Genomic DNA, 19,788 nt, shown 5'->3' with positions numbered 1-19,788 from the left:
AAATGTGTGTGCTTCTGGCTAGTTTAAAATGTAAAGTTGATCTACTGCAAAGATTTCCTCAATAGTGAAAATGCAGAAATCTTCTTCCTGAACATGCATTTTGTGGCTCTATAGTGAACAAAGTAATACAGATACTATCTAAAGACAAGGGTACATAAGGTTGATGTGATGTTCTTGCAGGGCTGTCCCACTTACTACAATCAATACACATATTGCTGTGAGAGTTAAAGGTTTTACACACACACAAAAAAAAATGAAGAATAACTGAAGGTCTAAACATCACCTCATAAATTACATTTTTTATGGTATTGTGATGTAATTTGAAATGTTTGCAACCAAACTAAAACATAATCAACTGTACAATTCAAGTCTGTTTTTTTTTTTTTTCACCCTATGCCAGCAAATGCATTCTAGTGTCAGTACACAGTAAAAAATTTCACAGGATGTCTTCTCCTCTTTCATTACACAAAGTATTCCATATTGCTTTATTTCTGAGTGGTTGTCAAAGATCAGTTGAACCACTGGCAAACATGAAAATGGATTGCAGACTATCCAGCTTCAGATTGTGTCCTACTTCACCAGCCTGAAATGGGATGCAGTATGGAAGATAAGGCACAGCCTTGGGAGGGTATTGAGAGAGTTATCATGCTTTGTTGGTCTGAGTCTTTCATTTGGTGTTGGAAATGGCTCAAGAGTGAAAATGCAGACTATTAAAAGTGATTAATCAGACTAACAGTACAAGATCAATCATAATAATATGCAACAACAGTAATTAATTTTTACATAGCTCTGACAGTTGATTTCAAAGCATATTACAAAAGAAGTCAGATTCATATTGCCCTCCAGCAAACAGAGAAATTGAAGGAAGGTATGTGTCTAGTATCAGAATCAATAATAAAATCATGTTTCATAGCACCCACACCCTGAGACCCTCTTCCCCATGGACAGGGAAGACACCCCTTCAAATCCCACAGGATTCCAGAAAAATTTGTGCTTCTATGTATTTATTAAAGATTTAATGTATTCATAATCACTTCATGTTAAAGTTACTTTCTGAGTATCTGTAATTCTAAAACCAAGGATTGTCAACCACAAAGAAAATCTCATCCTTCTGTACAGGATTCATTGTACTAGAAAGGACTAGCAGGGTAATGGAAATGAGGACAAAACTTGAGCGTTGCCATGCTAGATAAACTGCCTGGAAAAAAAAACGTACCAAAATTCAGTAAGGACAAGAACAAGATTCCATAGTAAGCACCACACCAAAACAGATAGCATGGTTGGATAACTGTTCTGCGGTTCTCTTCAATATTGTGCTTCAGAAAAGATGTGCAACAACCATAAGAAATCTAGAGAGAACAGGAACGGCTGTGTATGAGAAATGGCTGAAGAACCAGAGTTGCTTAGCCTATTCTGTTATGCTCTTGAAATCCTTATATCTTAAGTTGTTCTTCTTTTAGCATTCTCCTTAATGGAAACAGAGAAAACCCCCATTTTTCTGTGCCTATATGGGTAAGAAACGGTGAGATTAAAGTGCAGGATGTTCTGATATTATGAAGACACTTTATAACAGCAAGAACAATGAAGCAATTGAATAAGCTGTCTGTAAGGATAATTTCTGCAGAATTTTCCATCACTGTAGAAAGGCTTGGAAAAAGGCTTTCACTGGAAAAAAAACTTAGATGCATGCCATGATGTCATAGGTATGCATCTCTGAAAATGAGTAGTGATGAAGTTAGTAAGTTACCAGTACACCTGAAGCTGACAGGTTGCAAAGTCAACCAAAATATCATTGAAACTAATCAATAACTGTAGTTTTTCTCAAGCCACCTCCAGACCATTCTAGAAGAGGAGAGCTGACTGCTTCTGAATCTTCACTGATACTTTCATAGACTGTAGAACTCTTACGATTTAAAATTTATTTAGAAAGAGTACAACTAGCTAAGGTTATATTTAACACAAGAGTAAATATAATGAAATTGGTGAGAAATGATTAAACATAAATAGAAGGAGGAATCAGGGCTACAAACAGCTGTGGCTGTAACACAGAAGAGACTGTAAATTAAATACCAAATCAAGAAGCTTTATAAAAAACATCTTCACAACTAAAGAAGCTAGAACAGAAAGCAGTGGATAGTGGGCTTATTTACAGACCCTGCAGAGCTCTCTGTACGACCTCTGATAACCTCTTCTCCAGTTTGAATATTTTTTTAGTGCACTGCTTCATGCAAGAGTGCCTGACTGGGTTTGCTGTGTTCAGATTATTAATTTAAGTAAATCAGATTGTACAGAGTGTTGCAGCTGGCTTCCTCAGCCACCTGACCTACTTAAGACTCATCAATTTGTAAAGAAGAGGGAACAGTAAATGTGGGATGAAATGAAGAGGTGTCTAGAGCAAATGTTTAATTTATTGGGCATGAGTGAAGTGATATATGTCTCTGTTTTGAATCCTACCTTAGAATTTGTGAAAAATAATTCAACACTGTAACAGCAGCTTTAATTCCACTGATTGGATATAAAGCTCCACGTTATCTGACAGTTTTTTTCATCTCTGCTTTGTCCATCCCTATTCAGTAGTTCATCTGATGTTCAAAGTTGGACTGCTAAATGAAGGCCTTAACCAAGATGCCAGAGGAGTGTTTTGTTCGTTGGTGTTTCTCTCCACCTGACAGAAAAAAAAAAAAAAAAAAATAAGACACATAAGAGATCCTCTGATGTATAGTTTTGCCTGAAGGAATAGAAAACACCACCTTAAGGAGCCTTGCAGATTTCCAGTACAACAATAGATGGATCTGGCTCACTGTATTTGAATTTTCTTTCTCAGTTCAAAATGTCCACCCATATTTTTCTTGCTAAAGTAGAGACAGCTACCAGGAAGGCAATTTATAATGGTGTCTTTAGCCGCCCCAAGGAAGATTGGCCTGAACAGATGGTTATCCATCTGTAAAATTAGTCATAAAATATAAGTGATTAACATTTTAGGGAGAACAATGGGTTTAAGACTTAAAACAGTATTTTTCTGTGGGGAATGCTCACCACAGGATGAAGAAGATCAGAAATCATTGGCACACAAAGGAAAATATATTGAAAGACTATGATATATGCTTTTGTTACACTCAAAATCTTATGAGTGAAAGAGAAACATATGTCATATATAAAGGCAAAACTTATTGTTACTGTAATTGCAAACTCAGCAGTCCAATAAAATTCTTCTTCTTTTTCTCTAAAGGCTGGGGTTGTTCAACCTGAAGAAGGCCCAGATGAGATCTTATTGTGGTCTTTCAGTACTTAAAAGGGGCCTATAAGAAAGATGGGAACAGACTTTATTAGCAGAGCCTTTTGTGATAGGACAAGGGATAATAATTTTAAATTAAAGGAGGAGGGATTCAGGCTAAACATAAGGAAGAATTTTTTTTTACAATAAGGGTGGCAAAATACTGGCACAGGGTACCCAGAGAGGTCGTAGGTGCCCCATCCCTGGCAACATTCTAGTCCAGGCTGGATGGGGCTCTGATCTAGTTGAAGATGTTGGTTGTCGTTGCAGGGGATTAGACTAGATGACCTTTGAAGACAGGTACCATCCAATCCAAATTATCTTATGAATCTGTGAATCTATTATTCTATTACTCTTCTTGTTGTTGTTATTATTATTGCAGGTCTAGTTATTACGGAAAGTGAATATAAAAGATAATGAACATCACTATACATAACAATCCTTAATCATAATAAACTTCTTATACTTGCACTTCACAGTATTTTCCCTTTTATTTAGTGTCAGTTAAATTAATCATCTCAACACAGCAAAGCCTGCCATTCCCCTTGCTTGTGAGGTCAAGAGCACTAGTCTCAGTAGGGTTGGAAGCACAGCTTCAGTCTGAGCAGGTGGAGGGTACAGCAAGTTGACAGCATCTTGAGTTTTTTGCTGGGGATGCTGACAGTAGCATGATGATGGCTTCTTCTTCCTCAGTGTGCTTAGGGTCACTTAAATATGTCTGGCAGACATATTCTTCTAGACCTTACTCTTTCTTTTTTGGTTTGCAAGTACACATCACATATGAATTTACTATTTATGATACATTTTATGTGCATGAGATGTTTCTGGTTTTTTCACTTTGGTACCCCGGAAAATGGTTTTGCTCAGCTCCAGGTCTGTGTTTCTTTCACTTACTATTGGTGAGTTGTTTGTAGCTGTGAGGCCCCCAGTGTCAGCCTGTGTCTCATTTTTTATCAACTAACGTGTACTCCTCTGCTCTGCATCTGGTGTCACCACATATTAAGTCTTCTGCTTTCATATCAAACCTGTATTTCTCTTCATTGCATTGTTATGCTAGAGTCATCATTAACTCTATGGACCTCTACAGCTTTGGATTTACATTCACATTTTTATGTGATAGGTGTCGTGGTTTAACCCAAACTAGCAATACAACCACGATAGCCACTCACTCCCCACTATCCCCCCGGCTCCCTGTCAACAGGGGAGAGAATCAAAAGGGAAAGGAGAAACTTGGATTGAGATAAACACAGTTTAAAAAAATAACAAAATACTAATACACTACTAGTAAATAAATATATATATAAAATAGAAATAGAATATAAAATAAAAGATACTCAATGCAATTCCCCACAAAATCTGTCCACACCAAGAAGACAGTCCCAGGAAGAAACACCCAGTCCCAACAACTGATCCAAAAGAGAGAAGAGAAAAAAGGCAGAAAGGCTCAGAGGCCTTTGCAAAATGGCAAAAGGCCGAACTAAATGTCCCAAACCAAAACTCCCCGGGCTCAAGAGAGAAGGTGCTTGAGAGCAAGCAAGAGCAGGGATGCCTGGGACAGAGAGAGAGAAAGAGTGGAAGATCCCCCCACCTCCTTAAATATGAAGCATGACACTCATGGGATGGAATACTCTTATTGATCAGTCTGGATGTCAGTCAAGCTCTGTCCCATCCATGCCCCGCTTCCTCGATGCCTCACACCTGTGGGCAGAGCACTCAGAACATCCTTGGCTCTCAGACCAGAGCAATTAAAAACATTAACTCTGTGCTTGGGTGTTATCTCTTTTTCTCAAACTAAGTCCAAATAATTACTGTGCTAGCTACAAAAAAATAAAGGTTTCTGAGTGCACAAAGAAAATTAACTAATTTTCAGTCAAAAGAGCACAATAGGGAACCAGAGTATTTTACCATTTCATTATTCTAGGATTAAGAAAAATAGTGATTAATTTAAACAAAAGGAACAATTGCTGCTAGTTCCTGCACCAACTGCAAGAAACATTCTAGGTTTTTAGAAATAAAACAGATCTTCAAATAAACAAAGTATATTCCCAAGGAGCATTCCAGGTCAGAGCATTTTTTGGTCTTTGCATGTCTTACAGCAATTACCAGGAGGTAAATAGCTTACTGTAATTCTCTCATACCACTCTGTAAACACAAATGCTGCAACTAAAATAAATTATTATTGCATCTTGATTTACAAGTCCACTAACCAGTCTTTGTGAGGAAGTCATCACAAATTGTAATTTTCAACAAACTTAGTGTGTTCCATTACTGAGAATAGCCTCCTCACAGCTTTTATGTGTGTGGAATATATTCAAGAACATGTGTTGTGGCTAGAGTGAAAAAAAGGTTTTATTTGTTGGGGTGTTGGTTGGTTGGTTTTCTTTTTTTTTTTTTTTGTTTGTTCAGTTTGTGTTTTTTTTGGGGGGCCCACTTCTATCAACCAAGAAACCGACTGGACAGACATTTCAGTAAATATAGGAGGAGTATCGTACTATGCTATCACCTACTGTGCATTTTCACTGCCATCACAACCTGTAAAGAGACACATTTTCTATACATCATCTGAATGTAATTTTTATGAACTAGGAAGGTAACTTTTGCACTGCATATATTTTCTTCTTGTAAAAACACACCAAACCTCATAAAAAGGGTATTTTTTAAAACTACCTTGACAAATCCTAATGTTATCAGAAGTGCTTAAAATTAGACAACAACCATAGTGCTTTTCCAAGTAAAGTCCTGATGTTGGTCTTTATTTGAACATAAAGCAAACATAACAAGTTACATTACAGTATATATAAACCCACTGCAGAATAGATGCAATAAAATGTGAACCACCCAAGACATAAACTAATCCTTTCTTGCAATTCAAATAACACTGTCATTTTTATTTTGATTAGCTTAATTGATTAGCTTAATTTGGGCCATGAGCAGTGCTGGGACTTAAAAGGATTATTTTTTAGGTCCAAAAAGGTTAGTTAGAAATTAAAGATGTTTTCACAGTTACCTTCTCACTTCTCTCATTCAAATACACACACTGATCAATATGTATCTATATTTATAAATATTTTGGCTCATGAAAGAAGGCTAAGTGGAGGCAAGTTTGCAAATGTGGAAAGGCTGAAGAGATTTTCTAGAGATTTCAAAGATTTAATCAGAGAAGAAAAAACTAGGTAGGAAACCTTGTGTAAAGTCAGTGAAATAATTACAACCAGAGATAAGAAAAATCTCATCTAATAGAAGACAGCATAAAAGCAAAAAGAGTACAATCTTTGGAAGTCCTACCTGCAAACAATATAATTTGTTTCTTCCCTTGATACTTGGCTGGGAACACTTATGTGCAATTTATGCATGTAGAAGATGTCTGGCTGTGGTAGTTCAAGTCTGATTCTTCACACGGTTTTCTTAGTAAAACTTGATGAAAACACATATCCTAGAGGCAAATTAATCACTAATACCCATTTTATTTTGAAAAAGTAATTTTATGATACACTGTGTTGCATGCCTGACTAATCCCAGGGGCTGAATTCACGGCTGTTATGAGATGGATCCTTTTAAGCTCCTGGAGCTCTACATTGGCATCAAGCATCACAGCAGCTTCACAGATCATTTTGTTCAGCTAGAAATAATCTGGTGTTATGTCTTCAAAGTAAGGTGGTTTTATTTGTATCACAGTGGACGTGATTCCATCTATTGAAACCTAGCATTATAGCTCAGCTAGACATTTTCATTTAGCCAAGGTAATGTTTGAAATAACAAAGCTTAACTGGAGAAAATAGTCCTGCCACTTCAGCTTCTCTGAAACCTTAAAAATCTCTATTCTTCAGTGCTGTGACACTTAACAGTAACGTGTTAACCAAAGGGTACGAACTCTGTCGCCTACAGAGTTTGTAGCCATCTATGGGTAATATTCTTCTGCATTTGGAAGCTGTAATAGCTGAAGATACATTAGCATAAGCAAAATTGAAAAGGGTAACTGGGAGGCGAAGATAGATCAATTGAAAATTCCTTCATTTAGCATGAAGGACCCTAAGAAATTAGATGTAGACAAAGATTGTTATATTGTTCATTCATTTCCCTCCCATGTAACATTCTCTAACAAAATGACCAGCCAAATTTTAATGAATAACCAAAACTCTTTTTCATATTGAAAAAAAAAGTCTTGATAGAAATTTTCCACAGAATCAAGATATATTATCTTCTTAATTGTATCCCCTTATTCCTGCTCTTACTGCTGTAGAGTAGCATAAAGCTCTCCATTCTTGGGATCAGTTTCTGAAATATTTATTTATAGAGAATAGCCCATTACCTTACATAGAGTTCTATTAAAACAAATAGAACTAATTCTGAAGTAAGACAATCTCATAATTAGATCTTTATTGAGTGCTTAAAATCCTATTTTTAATATTAAAAAGCAAGAACACAAACCTGGAGAAAAGAGCCAGAAGCATCTGGCTGCCATGCAAACACTGATGTTTTTTACCACACTTATTTTTCCCAACTCCTCATGCATCCGGTTTCTTCTGTTTCTTCACAGTGAACACGCCAGCACACTATTCAACAATAATACCTTGTGCTCCATACATTTGAGGACTTTGCAGATTAACTCTTCCTGGGGTAATGGGTAATTCCAGATTCCACAAGAGTTAAACTTAGTAAAAAAAAAAGAAAAATACTAAGCAGCTAGAGCAGGCAATGTCAGACAACCTTAATAACAGGAAGGCTTATTAATCATATCCATTTGTTTTATTTTTGCCTAATGACAGGTCTTATCAATATGTTTTATCTGCTTCAGTATAAACAACGCATACTCCTAAATTACAATAGAAGTGATAGAAAGAATCTAAGAGACTAGATTAAAAAAGTAAGTTCCAGGGAATCTTATAATAGTATTGACTACATTTAATGCAGTTTATGGCACTGACCTGACTCTTATTACATTTTTAACTGTAATCAGTCACTAATTTTTCAGAGACAGGTCTTGATATCTTGCAGCACTCTAAATAATCTGCCAAATCCAGTGAGGATGGCTTTGGGAATAAAATGTTATTTCTGACAACTAAAGTCTACGTATTCTGACTTATATTGATAACACACTGTAACGGTCTCAAAATACATTAATTAAAGCTTTTATTCACTTGATAAATTGAAAGCCTGTTTTGACTTCTCAATTATAATTGTCATCACTAAAGACCTTTGGTGAGGATAAAATAAGGTACAGTTAACATCTAGAAGTACACTTATCTGTCAGTAGCATGTTTGATTCTTAAGCAAATTCAATTATTTTAATTTTTTTCCTATTAATAAATTTTGCCTCTAAGAATATATTTCCCATCAGCAAGCACAGCTGAATTTCCTTTCCATACAAATCAATAGCAACCATGGATCTTGTGATGCTGGACAGCTCACTATACAGAATTCAAGCTAAAGTTGAATTATTTATAAACCAAACAACATGATTGGTTACAGCCACATTCCTAACAATACATCTCAAGATCAGCTGGGTACCCTCACAATACATGCTAAAAGAATATGAAGAAAATCAGTTTTTGTAGTTCTGTATCTTTACAAAAATGTAGTGATCCATCTGGATTATGAAATAGTCCCCCAGTCTCTATCTGGATTTACATCTTTCTGTCTCTTAAGCCAAGAATCAGAAAGCACTCATACCCTTAGTGGTGCAACCCACCTTTGAAGCCCAGAGTGAGGATACAAGAATTAGAGGCAGAAATCAATTAGTATCAAACCTGTATATGCATGTACAGGATCATGTACACTGGGGAAAAAAAAAAAAAAAAAAAAAAAAAAAAAATCAGTGATAACAAAAACTAACCAGAGGATGCCCTTAAATCCATAATGAGTAGGAGAAAATGGCAAGATGATGGTTAACTGTCTATGGCAGATCTGATAAAACTGTGAGCAGATAAAAGAAATAAAGTTATCTGCATAGCATCTTAGAGACTATGAGGAATGACTGGTGAGGTGGGAGAGTGAAGAGAAGAAAATAATGAAAGGTCATATCATACCTTCATCAAGGAGCAGCAAGGCATCATGAAACATCAGGGAAGCACTAGAATTAAGGAGGTCCTACAAGGAGGTTTAAGTTCCAGGCATATCTTGCTTGGCAGTGGCTTAGTGTATGGTACCAGGCATATTTAATTGATAGATCTTGTAGCTGTTTATAACAAAGCCACATATTGAGTGATAAAGCCTGTTGTTCTGTTCACCACTTGAAGTAGCATGTATTTCACTGTCCACCTCCTTGAAGAACAAACTATTACGGAGATCGAATGTAGTCCTTCAAGGCACCAGCTGGACTGGTGAGTGGGAGCACTATCAATACATGAGAGCCTACAATTAGAAGTTGGCAGTTTGGTCTCTGTCATAACATCCTTTGGTAAATTCATTAGAATAATATGAAAAGAAGTTTTGCCTCTCTTTGTAAGATTAAACATTTTGCGAAATTTTTTTAAGAAGAGTTACCCATTCAAAATAGATCTTATTGAACCTTGTTAAATTTTAAAACAACATTATTCTGACAATTCTGGCAATTATTGAAATGACAATTCATTTATTAATGTTTACAATTAAAACAAAAAAATGTTATATTTTTACATTGTAAAGCTAAACCTTAATTGTTTTTCAAAATTCTGTCAACCTAATTCTTTAGTCAGATACCTTTTGGAAAATCCTATATTTGAGAATAGTTTCAGTGGTGTAAATCAGATTATCAATATGTATTTTTTCATTTTTACTTTCTTCTCCTCTTCTCTGATCAGTACTTTGGCATTTGTATGCCACAATCATGTTCTCTTGATCTTGATGGTTTTATTAATATTCTGAAAGACAAATGCTCCCTATTGAATTTCCAAACATTATTGATAATTTATAGAGATTTAATTTGTCCCTTGGGTTAGTGACATCAAGTTGCCAGAGATGTTATTTCCACTTAAAAATAAATATGCCTTCCACTCCTCTTTAGCATGAATGGTGTGATTTTCTGAAGAAAATCTTTGCCACTACATTTGTTCATATACATCACTGAAATGGATCTTTGAAGTAGCAGACGTTGGAAAATGCACATCTCCCATTAAACTCTCTTAAGCCCTTCATTTAAATTAGTTAGCAAAAACATATATCAATTCTCTATGGCATGCTTCTATTTCCATTTTGTTTCTACAAGTTTCTAGCCTGCTATTATCAATCCTTTGAATAATAGCTAGCATGACCCATGACTGGACTAACATGTGCTGCGAAACATCAAGCATTAGGCTGGAAAATAGAAGATAGTAAGTAAGTCTGCAAATAGATGTAAATAGTAGACATCTAGTAAACAGATGACTAGGCTGCCTTTCCCATGAAAGTTGGACCAGATATCTTCTGAAGTCCTTTCCAGCTTGGGCTGTTATATGGTTCTGTGATAATGCAGTGAACACATACAGTGGCTTTTTCATCACACGGAGACAGGTTTTTAACTGGTGTGCTTGCACTGACTTCCAGTGGAGATTAAGGCACAAAGTAAGCTTTTTGGGAATAAAAAATGCTTCATGTATACAGTGACTACTGGATCCTGCTGCATGACTATGACTCAAAAGCCCAATTTCAATACAGACAATAGTCACAGCAATCACTAGTGTTATTGTTACTATATAAGAACAGAGGCAAAATAAAAACGCATGTGTACTATGAATAAGTATCTCCTTTTTATGACTTCTGCATCCCTTTAGCTCATCATCCTTTTTTGTTAAAAAAAAAAAATAATTGAGATAGACAACTAGCTAATTCTCTGGAGTAAAGAGTACTTCAAACACTTTTACAGTTGATTTCACTCATGCTTAAATCCCTGATACAGCATATCTGTATTTGTATACATTTATACTCTCTATTTCTTTAGAATTAATTTTCAGTTGAATTTTGCCTTACCACTCAAGCATCCAAACCTGTATCATATTGTTGTCCTTGAGTATGTCAGTAAAGATTAAAAATAAAGCTGACTATGGAAAACAAAAAGATAATGGCAGTTCAGCGATTTCTTCTTTTTTCAATTTTGCTTTATCTTTTTTCCCCAAAATAAACATTGACAATTAAAGCAGAACACTGAGAAAAATTTTTGAAAACATGTCAGAGCTTTTCAGATTTGGTTTTAATTTCAAAATAGGATTACATTTTTAAACAAGGTCTAGTAGAAATCTTCAGCTCTAAGGAAATCAAATCACTAGCTTACATTAAGTAGCGGCTAGCGGGGTCTTGATCAGTTAAAGGCTTAATGCTCTGAACTGAACAAATTAAAATAAGTGCTATCCAAGTGCAGATAAGTATTATTTAAATCATGGTTATTAGTCTCAGCTTTCTGCTATTTTTCCAACATTTGAAACTGGTCCCTATACCTACAATTTCCAGACAATAAATAAATGCACATCCAGGGGTGTGTCAGCAAGCCTACCTGACTAAGAAAAGGCTGAATTTATTACCCTTAACCCCTTTTACTTCCAGGAGAAAGTTTAATAAATGCCTTGAGTAAGATCACACTGCAATATTTCTTTTTTGCTAACACCATTTGTGACAGTAACTGTCAATTTACTACAGTGAGTTTGCAGATTATCTAGAAATTGCTCCCTTTCTCTGCCCCCACCCCTCACCAAATTAAAATTGGTCACATCAATCAAGCTTATTTTTATTGGTTGGAATTAAGGCAGAAGCAGGTTAAAGAGCTTAAAAAGGACAAAAATAGAAAAGATTTTCGTGGTGGAAAAATGCTCCTTTCCATTTGCAGCTTAGCGCATAGAGAAGCTGGGTGGTTGGGCAGCATAACAGCTGGGTCAGAGCACTGTTATTGTGCTCTTCAGAGAAAACGCTAATAACTGTTATACAAATAACCTAGGGTAATATGATTTTGAGAACCCTTTACATCCCAAAATACTACAGTAATTCCAAAATTGATTTGTTATAATGATTTAATTCCATTAAAACCCATGCATCTGCCTAGTTTTAGAATAGTTATTTTTCAGAATAGAAAACACTTTACAATCTGGACTTGGTTTTAAGATTTTAAAAATATCTTTCTATATATATATCATAAGCTGTTGATATTCAGATTTATCTGGCATAGTCTTTCAAGATGTGGTTGTTCTATTTTTGTTGCTCTGTATTGACTATACTTGCTGCAAGCTTGCCAATGAATGAGAAATTTTAGTGCATGAGGTTATCATTTTTCTATCTGATCTTTGCTAGAAGTTGCATAAAACAAAAATACATTAACATGCTACGAGATTAAATAAGAAGACTAAAGTGTCATCAAGAGGTGACAGAAAAGTGGCTCATGCTTAGTAGTACTGGTAAAAGATTACATTGAGCCACCATCCAGATTTTTAGTTCAGATCGCTAGAGCATTTAGAATAGGAATAAATCTGTCAAAGAATGTATTTGATGATTGGATGTGACATCAAAGTACCTTTCTTTTCTGTCATTTTTAACATCAGAGCTACACCATGTGGAATAAAATTAGATAATGAAACTAGATAAACAAGGTAAACAAGCAGACCAAATGCATAGACATGCATCTCAGACCCAGTTCACGGAATTAAATACGGTGTAAATCCCACATTTTCTAACAGATGAGTCATGACTGCCAAGACATTAGAAATTCTTTAATACGTTCTTCTTCCATCACAAAACATATTTATTTTCTTAATCAGTTAATTAGTATACAATAATATTCTTATAAGAGAACAAAAGATTGAGCAAGAGATGATACATTATAATTTAAATTAATATTAAGCACACTAATATTTGACATAACACAGTATTTTCCTATGTGAAGAGTAGAAAAAAAAGTCACACTACACACATTTCTGTAGTACCACTGAACATCTCTTAACAGATATGGAGAATTACAATAGCTGTTCTTGGAATTTTTCATAGGCACTCCCTTCATGTAAGGTTGATATATGGAAGGAGCAAGAGTTACTGACTTCAGATCACATGGTCTTTCTTCTAGACCATGATATCTTAGTTACAAGCCAAATGTGTATTCACAATGGCATGATATTGCTGCTCATTCAAATGCAGTCATACCATTCACTTTCATTGGATCAGGGCTGGGACAATCCCAGGCACAAATACAGGGTAGACAGAGAATGGATTGAGAGTAGCTCTGAGGAGAAAAACTTGGGAGTGTTGGTTGATGAGAAGCTCAACATGACCCGGCAACGTGCACTTGCAGCTCAGAAAGCCAAACATATCCTGGGCTGTATCAAAAGAAGTGTGACCAGGAGGTTGAGGGAGGTGATTCTCCCTCTCTCCTGCACTCTCTTGAAACTCCACCTGGAGTAATGAGTCCAGCTTTGAGGCCTCCAACATAAGAAAGATAGGTCTGTCGGAGCAAGTCCAGAGAAGGGTGATGAAAATGGTCAGATGGCTGAAGCACCTCTCCTATGAGACCAGGCTAAGAGAGTTGGTGTTGTTCAGCCTGAAGAAGAGAAGGCTCCAGAAAGACCTCTCAGCATCCTTCCTGTACCTAAGGGGGACCTACAAGAAAGCTGGAGACTTTTTACAAGTGTGTGTAGTGATAGGACAAGGAGCAGTGTCTTTAAACACAAAGAGAGTGGATTCATATTAGATATAAGAAAAAATTCTTCTCTGTGAGGGTGGTGAGGCACTGGAACAAGCTGTCCAGAGAAGATGTGGATGCCCCATCCCTGGAAGTGTTCAAGGCCAGGTTGGAAGGGACTTTGAGAAACCGGGTCTAGTGGAAGCTGCCCCAGCCCATGGCATGGAGGTTGGAACTAGGTGATGTTTAAGGTCACTTTCAACCCAAACCATTCTCTGATTTTGTGATCATTCACTTCCCGGACAGAGAAGTATGGGGGCCAAGGCTCCGGGACGCAGAGGTGTCCACTCAGCTTCTTCAAGAGTGTTATGAAGAACTGAAAGTAGGAAAACACTGCAGAAAAGAAGAAACAGTTCACTAGAAATGCTCTTCCCTTCTCTTTCCTAGCTCAGAAGCTTTTCTAGATGTCAACAGCATGAGTATAATATAAAATTATCCTTAATTTGGCAAGTGTTACTAAACCAGTCAGTACAAGAAACCAAAGTCACTTCAGGAAAAAAAAAACAAATCTCATACTTATTTTCCCTGTAAGAGATACCACACTGTGATATGAAACTTTCTAAGTCTATGTAGAAGATTTTATGGGTGTTTGAGGTAATAGTTTTAATAGCACTGGTTATAGATTCCTGAAATGTTCAAAATAGGTACCCTTGAACATCTCTACTTTTCCTCTCCCTCACAGTCCTAAGACAGGAATACATTTTGCAGTTTTCATATAGTCACACATACAAACATACTCCTGTTCTTCCTACATGTATGTATGTACCAAACTGTATGTCACAGTCTGATAATGTCCATCAGGCGATTATAGATGTGAATATAATGACAAACCATAGGTTCAATAACAGATTCAGTGAAGTGTGAGCAAAGCAGTTTTCTACTACTTGTGTCACCAAGAAGAGCCTGGCTTCCTCCTCCTGACACTCACCCTTTACACATTTATAATCAATAATGAGGTCACCCCTCAGTCACCTCTTCTCCAAGCTGAAGAGACACAGCTCCCTCAGCCTTTCATCGTAGGGGAGGTGCTCCACTCCTTTAATCATTTTTGTGGCTCTGTGCTGGACTCTCTCCAGCAGTTCCCTGTCATTTTTCAACTGAGGGGCCCAGAACTGGACACAATATTCCAGATGTGATTTCAAAAAGACAGAGTAGAGGGGAGGAGAAGCTCTTTTGACCCCAAGATGCTATTGGCCTTCTTGTCCACAAGGACACAAGGTTGGCTCATGGTCATCCTGCTGTCCACCAGCACCCCCAGGTCACTTTCCCCTACACTGCTCTCCAACAGGTCATTCCACAGCTTATAATGGAACCTGGAGTTGTTCTTGCCCAGATGCAAGGCTCTACACTTGCCCTTGATATATTTCATTAAATTTCTCCCAGCCCACCTTCCAGCCTGTCCAGGTCTCGCTGGATGGCAGAGCAGCCTTCTGGCATGTCAGCCACTCCTCCCATTTTGGTCTCATCAGCAAACTTGCTGACAGTGCACTCTATTCCTTCATCCAGGCTGTTGATCAATATATCAAATAGTACTGGTCCTGGTACTGACCCTTGAGGCACCCCACTAGATACAGGCCTCCAACTAGACTCCACCTCATTGACCACAACTCCCTGGCTTCTTTCCTTCAGTCAATTCACAGTCCACCTCACTCCCTGATCATCCAGACCGCACTTCCTCAGTTTAGCAGCAAGGATGCTGTGGGGGACGGTGCCAAATGCTTTACTGAAAACAAGATAGACCACATCCACTGCTTTGCCATCCTCTATCCACCTGGTTATGTCTTCGTAAAATCTATGAGATTGGTTAACCATGACTTCCCCTTGGTGAAGCCATGTTGATTGCCCCTAAAGACCCTCTTATCCTTGATATGCCTTGAAACGGCGCCAAGGATAAGGTGTTCCATCACCTTTCCAGGGATGGAGGTGAGGCTGACCAGTCTAGTTTTCCGGGTCCTCTTTCTTGCCCTTTTTGAAGACTGGAGTGACATTTGCTTTCCTCCAGTCCTCAGGCACCTCTCCCATTCCCCACAACTTACCAAAGAAGATGGAGAGTGGCCTAGAAATTATTTCAGCCAGCTCCCTCAGCACCCACGGGTGCATTCCATCTGGATCCATGGTTTTATGGATGTTCAGATTGGTTAACTGTTCCCTAACCCAGTCCTAATCATACTGAGGAAAACATCTCCATTGGCCTGACTTCGTCTGGGGCCTCAGGGGCTCTTCAGGACTGCGTACAGCAGTGTAGACAGAGACAAAGAAGGCATTCAGTAACTCTGCCTTCTCTCTTCTGTAACCAGGACACCCCTCTTGCAAGGTTTAATTCTGAGGAGGCCTTAGCTTTCCTAGTTGCCTCCCTACATCCTCTGACAACAACCTTATATTCTTCCCAAGTGACCAGCCCCTCCTTCCATGATCTGTAAACTCTGCCACTTGAGTTCGCCCCACAGTTCCTTGTTTAACCAAACACGTCTCCTGGCTTCCTTCCTTCACATCCCACCTGTTGGGATGCTCTGATGTTGAGCTTGGAAGAAACAGTCCTTGAATACTAACCAACTATCTTGGGCCCTTTACCTTCAAGTACACTGTCCCATGGGATTTCCTCTAACAACTGCTTGAAAAGGCCAAAGTTGGCCCTACTGAAGCCCAGAGCTGCCATTCTGCTTGGTATTCTGTTCCTGTCACATGAGATCCTGAACTCCACCATCTCATGGTCGCTGCAGCCAATACACCCCTCAACCTTTACCGCTTCAACTAGACCCTCCTTGTTAGTGAGAAGGAGATCCAGCAGCGCTCCTCTCCTAGTTGGCTCATCCACCATTTTCATCAGGAAGTTATCATCAATGCACTAGAGAAACCTCCTGGATGGTGGGTGGCTGACTGGCTGAGTAGTCCTTCCAGCAAATATCAGGGTAGTTAAAATCCCCCACAAAAACCAGGGCCTGTAATTGCGAGGCCGCTCTCACCTGCCTGTAGAAGGCCTCGTCACCTTCCTCATCCTGATCTGGTGGCCTGTAATAGACACCCACAACAGTATCACCCCTGCCAGCCTGCCCCTTAATTCTCACCCCCAGACCCTCAACTCGCTCCTCATCCACCCTGGACAGTACTCAATACATTGTAGTTGCTCTCTCACGTAAAGAGCAACTCCACCACCTCTTCTTGCTGGCCTGTCTTTCCTGAGAAGGACATAGCCATCCATGACCACATTCCAGTCATGTGAGCTGTCCCACCATGTCTCTGTAATTGCCACCAGATCATAGTCTCCTGACTGAACACAGGTTTCTAACTCCTCCTGCTTATTCCCCATGCGCATGCATTGGTGTACAGGCATTTCAGGGAGCGAGCTGAGCACTCTGATTTCACCCTAGGGGAGTGGGAGGCATTTTGGTCTTCATCAATACTAGAGTGCTGCCTCACTGGTGCAAGCCCAACTACAACCCTGTCCACCTGGGAATCTACTTTAATGCTCTCCAAATGAGCCCTGCTAATTCCTGCCCCAGCATCCTTTCACCCCTGTGAGACAAACCTTTCCCATGTATTACTGTCTGGACTGGTGTCTTACACAAACAGCCATTATCAGAGAACCCAAGTCCCTGCCTGGAGCACCACTCTCATAGCCAAGCGTTTATGGACTGGATTCTTCTAGTCTGCCCCATATGATCATCCAAAAATGGAAGGAGGGAAAAAAAATAACTTGCTCCCCAGACTCTTTCACCAACTGTCCTTTGAAGTCTTTCTTCATTCCCCTCAGACTATGGGATGCAGCTTCCTCCCCACCTGTCTGGAAGATCAGTATTGGGTCACAGTCTGTCGGGTGCACCAGGCTGGGGAGTACCCTGGTGATGTCCCTGATCCGGGCTCCAGGTAGACTGCACACTTCCCTATGATGAGGGTCAACTCTGCATATTGGGCCCTCTGTCCCTCTCAGAAGGGAATCACCTCCTACAATTACCCATCTTTCTCTCTTATTGGAGGCAGACTTGAGCTGTGGAGTCAACGGTCTCTTCCTTTGTGACCTCATAATGGGGCCTTGCACCACATCCTCATCTACCTCTCCTTCAAGATCCAGGCCCTCAAACCTATTACGGAGGGGCACCTGGGGAAGCAAGGCAGGTAGGGAGGGGGGTTGCCTGTGACACCAAACTAGGACTTACTTCCAATCCTCCTTGTCTTTTTGGTCCCCTAACTCTGCCCAACAGCAACAGGGCAGGGGCTGTCCCAGGTCTCCCCACTCTGCCTGACAGGGGGGGGGGGCTCCATCACCTTTTGGGGGATATCTCCCTGGTACCTTTCTGGCCAGAACGCCAGGGAGTTACTCCACCAGTCAATCTCCTCCTCACACTCCCTGATGGTCCTCAGTCTCTCAACCTCCTCCTTAAGTTAGACCACCATGCTGAGCAGATCTTGCACCTCATGCAGGTGGAATGCTGCCTCTCTCCCCTGGCAGCAGCAGCCTCTGGCACTGCCTGCAGCCAGAGACCTGAACAGACACAGATTTGGGCAGGGCCTCCGTCTAGGTCCCCACAGCATTTTTGGGACAAGCTCTCTGTCTGGAGGAGACAACGGTCTGCAGGGGTCTGGGACACTGACAATAAGTGAGAGGGTCTTAACAAGCAAGGAGTGACTACCTCTGCACCTGCTGCACAAACTACCACAGCCGCTGCTGCAGCACAGTGTGGGTGCTACTCACAGCTTCACAAGCTGGTCACCCCTCTCAGAGATTGGCCCTGAGGCTGTTTCAAGGCAAGGGGTGGGGGTGCGATTGCCATCACTGTAGTAACGCCCATTCCACATCAGCTGCTCTCGCAAGGGCTTCTGGATGCTGTCGGGTCACTAAACCAAAACGAAAATTCCCCCATACTGCTGCACTGGCTCTGATCAGCTGACCTTAAGGACTGCGTGACATTTTTTTCTTGACCAGCGCTTCCTGTAATCAATGAAGACAAGTACCATTCCTGGTAGGAAGCAAGGGAGGTTAGAGGAACTGCAGCTTTTAAGAAATGGTATAAAGGGCAGAAGTCCCTTTTCTAATCCCTTGTAAACAGCTTGCTGAATGCTTTTCTCAGTGATGATAAGTGACATTGAAAATGCTCTTTCACCCTGAGAAAAGGACTCTATTTTAGGGTAGAAAGGAATCCCATGTGCCACAACAGAGTCTTAGCACAGAATGAGAAAACATAGCAGAAAATCTTTGGGACTGGAATTGGAACCAAAAAGGGTTTGTTCAGAAGGTGTTAAAATGCCAGACCTAAAAAGTCTAACAATTGAATATTTGCCACTGAGTAGTGCTGAGTTTACAAAGGATTAGAGTTAAATGTGTAGTTTTATATTTTATTTATGCAATTGTATGTTTTACTAAAGTGAACAGCTGGGTGCTATTGTTTTTAGTTTCTGATAGATGCCAAATGAGGTCAGTTACAGAGTTCGAGCTGATTCATGTGGGGTGAGCACTAGAACTAAGTCCTCTGTACGGAGCACTCAGATTAAAAGGCCATATGCAAGTTTAAGAGGATTTGATCCTCTTTGCAGTAGGAGCTACTGTTTTAATTGTCCACAGTTCATGCTGGCAGTGTGATTCATGGGCAAAGAAAAGTAGGTAAATGGAGTTCTGATGGCAGTGTATGTATTTGTGTGGTCAGTTGCTTTGGGTTTTGATTTGTGTTGATTTATTTTTTTACCTACCAATATGGAATTGCTTGATTTAGGATTTTTGAAGCTGTTGAAATCAAACTTGTGACACAGAAATCTCCAGGAATGTCTTCACCAACATTCACACAGATGCGTGACTTGTCCTGCTAATACAAAGATTTTACTCTTGCTTTTTGCGGAGGAGGGGGAAGTTTAAGAAACAAAAAAAAAGTGGGTTTGTTTGTAGTTCTTCTCCATGGATTTATTTTTATTAAAA

The 19,788-nt window shown here is 39.3% G+C and overlaps 1 long non-coding RNA gene across 1 annotated transcript in view; it reads right to left on the bottom strand.

The window, feature by feature from the left end:
* Window positions 1-12,910: 12,910 nt before the first annotated feature.
* Window positions 12,911-19,788, bottom strand: part of LOC110364467 (uncharacterized) — a 31,802-nt gene continuing 24,924 nt past the window's right edge. Inside the window, exon 6 of the long non-coding RNA XR_002423256.2 lies at window positions 12,911-14,216. This is a non-coding gene — a long non-coding RNA (uncharacterized LOC110364467). The remainder of the gene's footprint in view (window positions 14,217-19,788) is intronic.

The sequence above is a fragment of the Columba livia genome, chromosome 2, assembly GCF_036013475.1.
Source record: "Columba livia isolate bColLiv1 breed racing homer chromosome 2, bColLiv1.pat.W.v2, whole genome shotgun sequence".
Taxonomy (NCBI): domain Eukaryota; kingdom Metazoa; phylum Chordata; class Aves; order Columbiformes; family Columbidae; genus Columba; species Columba livia.
Note: the sequence above shows the minus strand (reverse complement) of the source record. Positions and strands in the feature narration are given on the sequence as shown.